Consider the following 9,731-nt stretch of genomic DNA (forward strand, 5'->3'; position numbering starts at 1 on the left):
CCTGAGCCGAAGGCAGTCGCTTAACCAACTGAGCCACCCAGGCGCCCTAATTGGATGAATCTTGAAAGTTACTGTAACCTATGAGTTTAGGGTTCTGCATTTATAAATGTTACATCCACACTTAGATTGTATCTACTCATGTAATGAGAAGGCAAACTGTGAAAGAGTAATTTGACTAATTCAGTCAAAATTATCATATCAATCATTTGGGTATTTTAGAAGAAAGTTTTAAGTGCCCGAATTATGGAAATAATTACTTTATTTCTCCATCCCCTTTTACTTTGTGCATATAAAGGGATAATCTGATAGACTATTTTTTTTTTTCATCTTAGAAAAAGACAGCATTTAAAATTAGGAACCACCCAATATAATCGCTGAAAACCTTGCACAATTTTGCATCTGGCTTCTTTTGATAAATATTATCTTCTCATTTTTGTAGCAATTTTTCAAAAACAAAGAGCATCTTTTTCCAAAATTATTTGTCAGTATAATGCAAATTAAAAATTGAAGCATAATATTGTAGCTTCTTTCCTTATAACATGGCAAAAACAGCCTTGAATTGAATTGGATTATACTGGTTTACTTAACTCAGTTAAAATCAGTAAACATAAAAGAAACTGGGGGCACCTGGGTGGCTCAGTCGTTAAGCGTCTGCCTTTGGCTCAGGTCATGATCCGCAGGAAGCCTGCTTCTCTCTCTCTCTCCCACTCCCCCTGCTTGTGTTCCCTCTCTCGCTGTGTCTCTCTCTGTCAAATAAATAAATAAAATCTTTAAAAAATAAAAATAAAAAAATAAAAGAAACTGGATACTGATGTTAATTTTATTCATGTCTCAGATTTAAAATAACCTCAAATTATTTTGTTTGATTTGTTTCTCCACCAATAATTTAGTTTAATTTATCACTATACACAATCTGAATAGGTTATCAAAGTATTGAAATTTATCATTCTTTCAGGAAACCTGTGATTCTGAGATTGTCCTTGTTTTTGCACCCAATGAAAGATTTTGTACAACCTGCAAGAAAATTTTCTAACCAAAAGATAGCAGTAGATTGACTAATTAAAAATGCATCCATCTGTTGGCTTGCTTGTTGCCTTGCTTTTTGAAACATGCAGATCTAAGTGGGTTGTTTTATTTATGAAGACCCTCTAACTGTGAGAGTTATGAATTCATAAGCTTGCATTCATAAACACAATAAAGGTTAACATGATAACAGAAGTTAACTATATGGAGCATTTCATGTATTTCTCTCATATGGTTGAGTTTTGAAATATGTAATTTTGGAAACCAGAGCTTTTTTTTATGTAAAATACAAAATAGGTTTTAACTATTCTCCTTACAGAATTTTTACAGAAGATAAAAGGATTTACACCCAGAAACATCAAGTTGCATGTAACCCACTCGATGTTTGCTTTGTTTATGAATAGTAGGTAGTTATTTTGAAGTGATGGAATATGAAGCTTTATTCTTCCCCAAGGAAAAAGTGTGAAAGTTGCTAGAACTAGGATAATATTATTTTAGAGTTTAAAGGAACCATCACGGTGATCTAGATTGGAAACTGAGGCTTCCAGAGAGACAATGCTTATCTAACATCAAACAATCCAGGACTCTTGCTTTCTAATATGGCATTCCATTCATTGTTTGACATGTGTTTGTAGCCCCCTCAGCTAAATTGTTTGATTTCCATGCTCTGTTTTGTTATATTATAAACAGATTCCACACTCCACTAATTAAGATTTGGTCATCTGTGTTTGAGATAAGGCACTTTTGACTCATAGCTGCATTCTGATGTAAATTTCAGGTAGAGGAAAAAAGTTATGGTTCATACTTCGTGATAGTCAAGCAAAAAAGCAGTTTGTACACAGTTTGTACACATATTGCAACAGATGAAGCCTAAGATATAAATTATCTAAATATAAAAATGGGTTAATCTCTGCAAGAAATGGTACACGGGAGGAAGACAATTCATGGTGGACCCACGGTGAGTCCAACTCTGAATTTAAGACTGATAACCAATCGAAATAGTAATGGTTGGCAGAGAAGTACTTGTGAAGCTCTTTAAAAACATCTAGACAATTAAATTCAATTATAAAAATACAGTGGAATTTTTAAAAATGGCTTACCACAATTATCTAGCACCTCACTCACTGAACGCCAAGTTAAAATACCATACTTTTAACAACAAACAATTATTTTGTGCCAGGCACTCCATTTATGGTCATATGTAGAATATCTCACTTAATCCCTGTAACAATCCTGAAGCAGGCACTGCTATTAGCTCCATTTTACAGATGAAGAGACTGAGACTCTCACTACTACATGCATTTCTCTCCTAGAATGTGATAAATGTAAAGAGAATGATTGTGTTTGAGATGAAGAACAGAAAACATGAGAACTAACTTGATGCTGAATGCCAGAGGGACAGTTAGTGTCCTTTAAGTAAATGGCACCTTCTCCTGCTTTAGCTAGAGAGTGCATAATTTAAATTTGTGTCTCAGTGAAGTTGGAAGTCACACGCCATTGTCAGTCAAGATTACTCTCAAATGGTCAAAACCTTGCATGTCGAAGATTACTCTCAAATGGTCAAAACCTTGCATGTTGAATCTGTATATAGGTTTACTATGTCATACCATGAAGAAATAGATTTTGTACAATGCTTAATTCTGACAATAGTTTCAATTAGGTCAACAAATTCTGAGTTATCTTTGATTCCTGAAAAAAAGTGGAAACAAGGAGAAATGATTTTAAAACATTCGTTTCTCTAAATCTCATTTTAATCACCAATTTGAACTTTCTAAGCCATCTAACTTTTAAGTGCACTTGCTAACAACTAGCTAAGCTATTTGTGTTTGTTTGGGGTTTTATTCCTCTCTTTGTTGGGAGCAGTCAAATAATTAGCTAGCAAAAAAGCCAATGTCAGTGGCTTTTGGGGACAATCTTCAAGCTCCTGAAATCACAAGTTGATTGTGGAGACAATGGGGAATGTAATTAGATACTCTGTTTACAGAAGTGGGCACATTTGTCCAATATGGTACAACATAAGGCCATTCATTTTGGTTTGGCAGCAAGCAAGTAATTGTGTGAAAATCTACATCTATTCCCCAAATGGCTGTAATGAATGGGCCTCCTAAGGAGAGTCAATGCAAATCTTATGTGGTCACAAAGAAGAAGTAAACCTTCAAAAGTGTCAGGAAAATTTTTACCATCAGCTGGCTCAATTATATTTCTTAAATTAATTACACCCTGATTTAGTTATGAATACACATATAGGAAAACACCCCTCGATGCACAGTTTGACTACCTACTGAAATTCATCTTCTATGCTTATTACTTCCAAATTAAATACACTGAACACAAAAAGAAAAATGTATGTTTTCTATGGTGAAGAAAGAATTAAGGAGAAATTCAATATTAGGGACTTAAAAGAGAAAAATCAATAACTTATTTTGAGGTTTAAAGAGGCGATTTTATACAGATGCCAATTTCTAAGGAGTTTTTTTCTTTAACGCTCAACCATCCTTTCCCCACTTCCCCATATAAATTGCTTTTATTCTGAGTTAGAAGTTGAGATGGTATTAGATGAAGGTATATTCTTTAGGGATAATGAACCTCAGTGGCATAACAAGAGTATTTCTGGATTTGTGCGAGTTTGTGCCTACGCACGTGCATATATGTGTGTAATATTTGTACAGATAATCTCCAGGTACCCTTTGTATTGAAATATGCCAAATCAACCCAAATTAAATTCTAACGAGCAATATTATTTTTGGCATTATCTTACTAGGAAGACAATTTACTAAAAGCTTTCTTTCTATCTACAACCACGTGTAATTTATTGGGGGTTCTCAGAGCTTTAAAATATTAATTCCCAGTATTACTTCATTTATTCTCACCAATTTCATCATTTTGAAAATTAATCAACTGTCAAAAAAGTTGAACTCTAAGTGATATTAAATTTAAATTATGCATGTGTATTTTATCAGAACATGAGATACAAAACATATTACAGAATTACATACGAGTAAATTATCTTTGAAAAAGATCTATGTAAACTGAGAATAATCAATAATAGGGCTTTAATTTTAAAAGTTAAAGGCTTCTATCTTTGCTACTCTTCGGGTGTGTGTGTGTGCATAATTTCCCAGAATTCTTTACATTTAAACTTGTTCTATTTTTTATACTAAGTGCCAGAAGAAGCACTGTTGTTTGAAGATTAACCATTTTCAGACAAAAAAAAAATCACAAAATTATTTTCTTGGCAATTATTAGCTTTGCACTCAACAGGTTTAAGGCACTGGTGAATCAAACATTTGCCGAACATTCCCCATGGATTTGCCAAGCATCTGTGTTAACATCCTAAATAAACTCCAGGGTTATAGAGTTATTTACTCAGGTTTATTGGTTATACTTTTGCCCCTGAACAACTTCTGCTTGCCTTTTGCCTGGTAGAAGAAAAACCCAATTGTTACAAGCAATAATGCTCCCAGACAGCAAAATAATTCCTATATAGGATGATAAACTATAATATTCAAATTTATATCATTCACACTTTTTACTTTTATATCTTCTTACCTCCAATAAAACAAAAAATAAAAATCAGAACACAAAAAAACCTTGAATACAGCTAATACAAAAGTATAATACATTACGACGGTATAATGTATAAAATCTTCGGATGACATGTACCTCAATTGAAACACAGACAACTATATTTCATTTCCCGAGACAAGTTGAAAAATAATCTGTTTATTTTTAGAGAATATCAGGGCTCCTAGTGATTTTAACATAAACCTGGAACATTTTGTTTAAAGATCCTGCAATTTTAGCGGATCAGAAAAAATGATGTCAAACTTAAGAGACTGTTATAATCAGAATGCAGATGGCACCAAAAAAAAAAAACCAAAGTAATTAAAATAAGGCCTACATCTTAATTCAGGGAGTCTTTCTAGAGATCAAAGTTTTCATTTATGCTGATGACCTACCTGACTTTTCAGGGAAGTTATCTACTGTACAAACAGAAATGTCTCCATAGTGTGGCCTCATATTATAGGATGCAACCTCCTTCCAATATTAAGACATTAAATTGTGCAGGATGCAAGCCCCACAGAGTCAGGAGCAGAACATCCCTCCAGTTACTCTACAATTAGCAAAAACAAATATTCCCAGGCCATTTTTATGAAAAGATGTTAGTACTTACAAGTCGGCTTAGAATCAGTCAGTCCAAGAAAGGGGAAGCTAGACACATCTGATCACTCACACTAGGAGAGAAACTGGTCTATTCTTGGATTCCAAGCCCCCAATAAAATTCAGCATGGGTGCTTAATTCTTTGCATCCCCAAGCCTTGGAATGCTGCCCTCCCCGGGGGTGATTTTCCATCACATTGGTGCTGACGCTACAGATGTGGGGGTTTGGTATATGTGTTTTCATTTTTGCGTGTGTTTGCGAAAGCAGTTTCTGAAGGGCTGTGGGCCCAAACTGCCCCACCGTTACCCTCCCACCCCCAGCTTTCCAAGAAGAATTTGTTATATCCCCCCTACCCTTTTCCATCTAAATGTGGTGCTGGGCCTCAGGAGGCCTTGGTACACAAAGCTTCTATCCAAGGCTGTCACTTGACTGACAGCAAAAAGGTTGCAGGAAGATGGACAGCTGGGTGTAGGTGGACATGGAAAAAAACAGAAGGCCGAGGAGATTCAATCAGAACACAGCAAGAGGAAGGTTCTAAATCACAGACCTGTCCAGACCTCTAAGGCTTTAGGAGCTTTAAAACCAGCTAATCTTATTTTTAATCGAAGCCAGGTTTTTAAAACAGCACCCAGGTTTATAAGTAAATCTGTAACACATATTGTAAAATGGCACAAGAAGTATATTGCTGAAGACAGCTGTAAGTGGAAAGACCCAAAGCATCCTAAATTTTCTTATTACCTTGCGGTGATTTCTGCATTGCGAATAAGTTTTGCGAGTAAGTTAACCAGGGTGGCCTGCTAGGCATTATGGGTACAAGTAGGCATTTATCAAAGTGTTTTAAATGATAACAATCCGACTGAAAACTATAAAAGTTTCAAATGAGAACATAATGAGACACACAGAGGAAATGGGGCCCAGCTTTACTGAGCTGCAGTCAACTGACCATTTAATGGAACAGACTTGATTAATATCCTGTCAATGTTCAATTACCTCTGATAGGTGTCTAATGTAGTATAAATAGGCAGGTCGAAGTTGCAGCGATGGGACCTCACTCTTAGTTAATGTATGTTGGAATCTCTCTCATAATCACCTGTGCATGTTTTGATTCAAATTTGTTTTAATTCAGAGCTGCAAGAGATAAAGGTGACATACTTAAAAGTGATGACATATTAAAAAAATGATGATATATGTAAAATATCCCACATGTTAATCCTGAATATCGGAGTGAAACATCAAATCTCAGGAGATAAACCCTATGGTATTTGCAATGTACTACTGTTCTCTACAGAAGAAAGATTTATTCCAAATTGGCACCAACGCCGTCCCCAATCCAGCTAGAGACAGTTAAGGGTGCTGTTCTCAGAAGGCTACTTGCACCAGTTTAAATAATAAATCTCATGGAAATACCATTATCTGTATTTTCATGCCTAATTTTTAACTCTTTCTGTCATTGCCTAGCAAAAAGAAAGCCGGGGCTGCATACACATAGAATTTAATAAGAGGAAAACAAGCAGTTGAATTGATATACTTTAAATGTCACCTTGAGTCAAATGATCCATTACTACCTGAATTCTTTTACTACTAAATAAATTCTTTTACCTCCCTCCTTCAAATAACTCATTGTTTGCCTGAATTCACACCAGTTTATTTGTGCATCAGATAGTCAAGGTCTAAGAAAAAGTGATTCTCCATATAACTTAGTGGAAGATAGTATATGCTTTCCTGCATCACATACAACCTTATGCATACACTCTTGAGCTAGCATTTATTTTATAGAAATTCTTCATTGTTTTTCCACATCATATATCCAGAATGCCCCCCCCGCAATAACGCTAGTTCTAACTAAACCATGTTCATGAATCTCACTTTTGTATTTCTTTATAGAGGGATTTTATTTATGTTCAATTGATTTCAATAAGCTTTCATTAATTTACAGTGGAGCTCAAGTAGTATGTGATGCAGGAAAGAGCCTCTACTATGTTTCTTGGAGTTTTGACTGAGTTTTCTCTTGGCCCCTTTGAATAGAGTCAAGAGACATCATCTGTTGCAGGGAAAAGGCTTTTCCTATTTACTATGTGGCATAAATGATTAGGCTACAGAAATAATATATAAATATAATATCCAAAGTAACATTTCCTCTGTAAATACACTTATAAGCCTTTATTATCTAAACAAGCATTTACAGGACTTACATTGTACAAAAGGAAATACATTATCTCATTTTAGACATCGTTAGACTATTCAGAGATCTTTTGAAATTACAAAACAAGTGTTTGGGACATAAATACTTGGTAAACCCTTTAGACTATGATGGGGAAAAGAAAAGTTAGGTTTCCAAACTTACATTCTCATTATGCAGTAAATCATAAAGTATGTTCATGGTTATGTTCTTTTTCTTAACGGCATTTCATTGCAATTACACATTGTTTTTCAGGAAAAAAAAAAGAGGGCTTTTGCAGTTCTTCCATAAATTGGTTCTCTAACCAGATAATTATGTCTCTTTTAAAAATGGCTAAAAAAAGTTATGCCAGTTTATGTTATTCACATATATATTATCATTAGTTTTCCATTATAAAACAACTATAATTCCCAGTTTTTTAATGATCATAAATCAATATAGCTATTAAATAGTAAAGTATTTAATTGCTGTAACTTGAAGCCTTATGTTGATATTTTGAGTTAGAAGGAGTGAACAGCATTTTATAAGTATCGTATTGAAGAGTTCCAAGTAAACAACCTTTTCTTTCACACTAACGAAATAAAATAGTTTCAATGTTTAACTCATGTTCCCAATGCAGCCAAAAAACAGATGCTAATGACCTCCTCCAAATTCTCCTGAAGAAAGGTTCTCTGTCTACAAAATATTTAGTTCTTGCGGGGGGCGGGGGGGGGTCTAGAGTTGCCCCAGGACTGAACTGAGGGTCTTCCTCTCTCTCCACCTCCCTCTTGGTGGCCCCAAGGATGACAGAATGTTCCTGATGGTTTCTGCTCAGCCCCCACATCCCTGGGTGGTAGGTGTCATGAATGGTCAGGGCTGGGAAGAAACTTTTAACACATTAAACATGTGGTGTTTGGTATACAGTAGGCGCGTGACAAATGTTTGCTAGAACTGAATTAAAATTCGGGTACAACGCCAAAGTTTCTGAAAAGCTTTCTTCCTGGAGAACTCTTTGTCCTTTTCCATCTCAGTGACTCGGGAAGGCTTTTTTCCTGTGTCTTGCCCTCACTCTTCTGACTCGTCAGGACCTGGGCTCTGTGGCCATTTTTCCCACTCAGTTGTCAAGGGCTAACAAGAGTCCTGCTTCTTATTTGCATCAGAAATAGCATCAAAGCCTTGACATCAAAGGATGAAGGCTCCAAAAGGGTTTTCTGGAAGCTTTAGGAAGCTCACCAAGCGTTGTTTCAGGTTACAATATTTCAGGTGGTGGCTTAGGGGCAGGAGCGTCTTCCTGACCAAGGTGGCTATGTCATTCGATGGAGCTTTGGTTATTCCTGATCACCAATATTTTGATTTAGTTGTGGGATTTGGGGTTCTCTGCACCTTGTTTCACTTAACTGTTTTTGAAACTATTAAATTTGGAGGTAAGTACTACTTCTAGGTTCAAATCCAACTGTACCATCTAGGAATATGAGTTGATGGTGAGTTGTAATAAATCAACAACATAGGAAGGGAAGAATTTAGAATTTCTTGAAGAATTTAGAATTTTAGAGTTGGTGAAATAAAACAATCTCCTCCCATGGAGCACAAGCATGAGTCATCGTGCCCAGTTTCCTCGTAGAAAGGAAGCTTCAAGTTGAACACATGATTTCTCACTTAATAACATTAAATTATTAATATTAAACTGGTGATATTAAATGATTAATATTAAGTGATTAACTGCTAAATAGTTATTAGTGAAATATTATTTAAGAGTAATAACTGTCCACCACGTGCCAGGCATTATACCAGGTGCTCTACAAAATTCATCCACGTTTTAGAAGAATCACATAACTACAATTCACACATGAGGAAACCATATCTCAGAGAGGTTGAATAACTTACCCACAGACACACAACTGGTAAAAGACCAGCTAGATGTCTGTCTTGGAATCCCTGCTCCCGGCAATGGCCAAATCCTTCACAGTACTGCTGGGGGTTCCGTTTCACTGATAACAACACTTATGTCCAGGGAAATCCAGCTAAACTCATTAAAAAAAAAAAATCTAGCGGATTGGGGCGCCTGGGTGGCTCAGTGGGTTAAGCGTCTGCCTTTAGATCAGGTCATGATCCCAGAGTCCTGGGATCGAGTCCTGCATCAGGCTATCTGCTCAAGGGGGGAGCCTGCTTCTCCCTCTCCCTCTGCCTGCCCCTCCCCCCTGCTTGTGCGCGCTCTGTCTCTGACAAATAAATTAATAAAATCTTAAAAAAAAAAATCTAGGGGGCGCCTGCTCAGTCGTTAAGTGTCTGCCTTTGGCTCAGGTCATGATCCCAGGGTCCTGGGATTGAGCCCCGCATCGGGCTCCCTGCTCAGCGGGGAGTCTGCTTCTCATTCTCCCACTCCCCCTG

Source organism: Leptonychotes weddellii, chromosome 3, assembly GCF_054177405.1.
Source record: "Leptonychotes weddellii isolate Sample4059 chromosome 3, ASM5417740v2, whole genome shotgun sequence".
In the NCBI taxonomy this organism is placed as follows: Eukaryota; Metazoa; Chordata; class Mammalia; order Carnivora; family Phocidae; genus Leptonychotes; species Leptonychotes weddellii.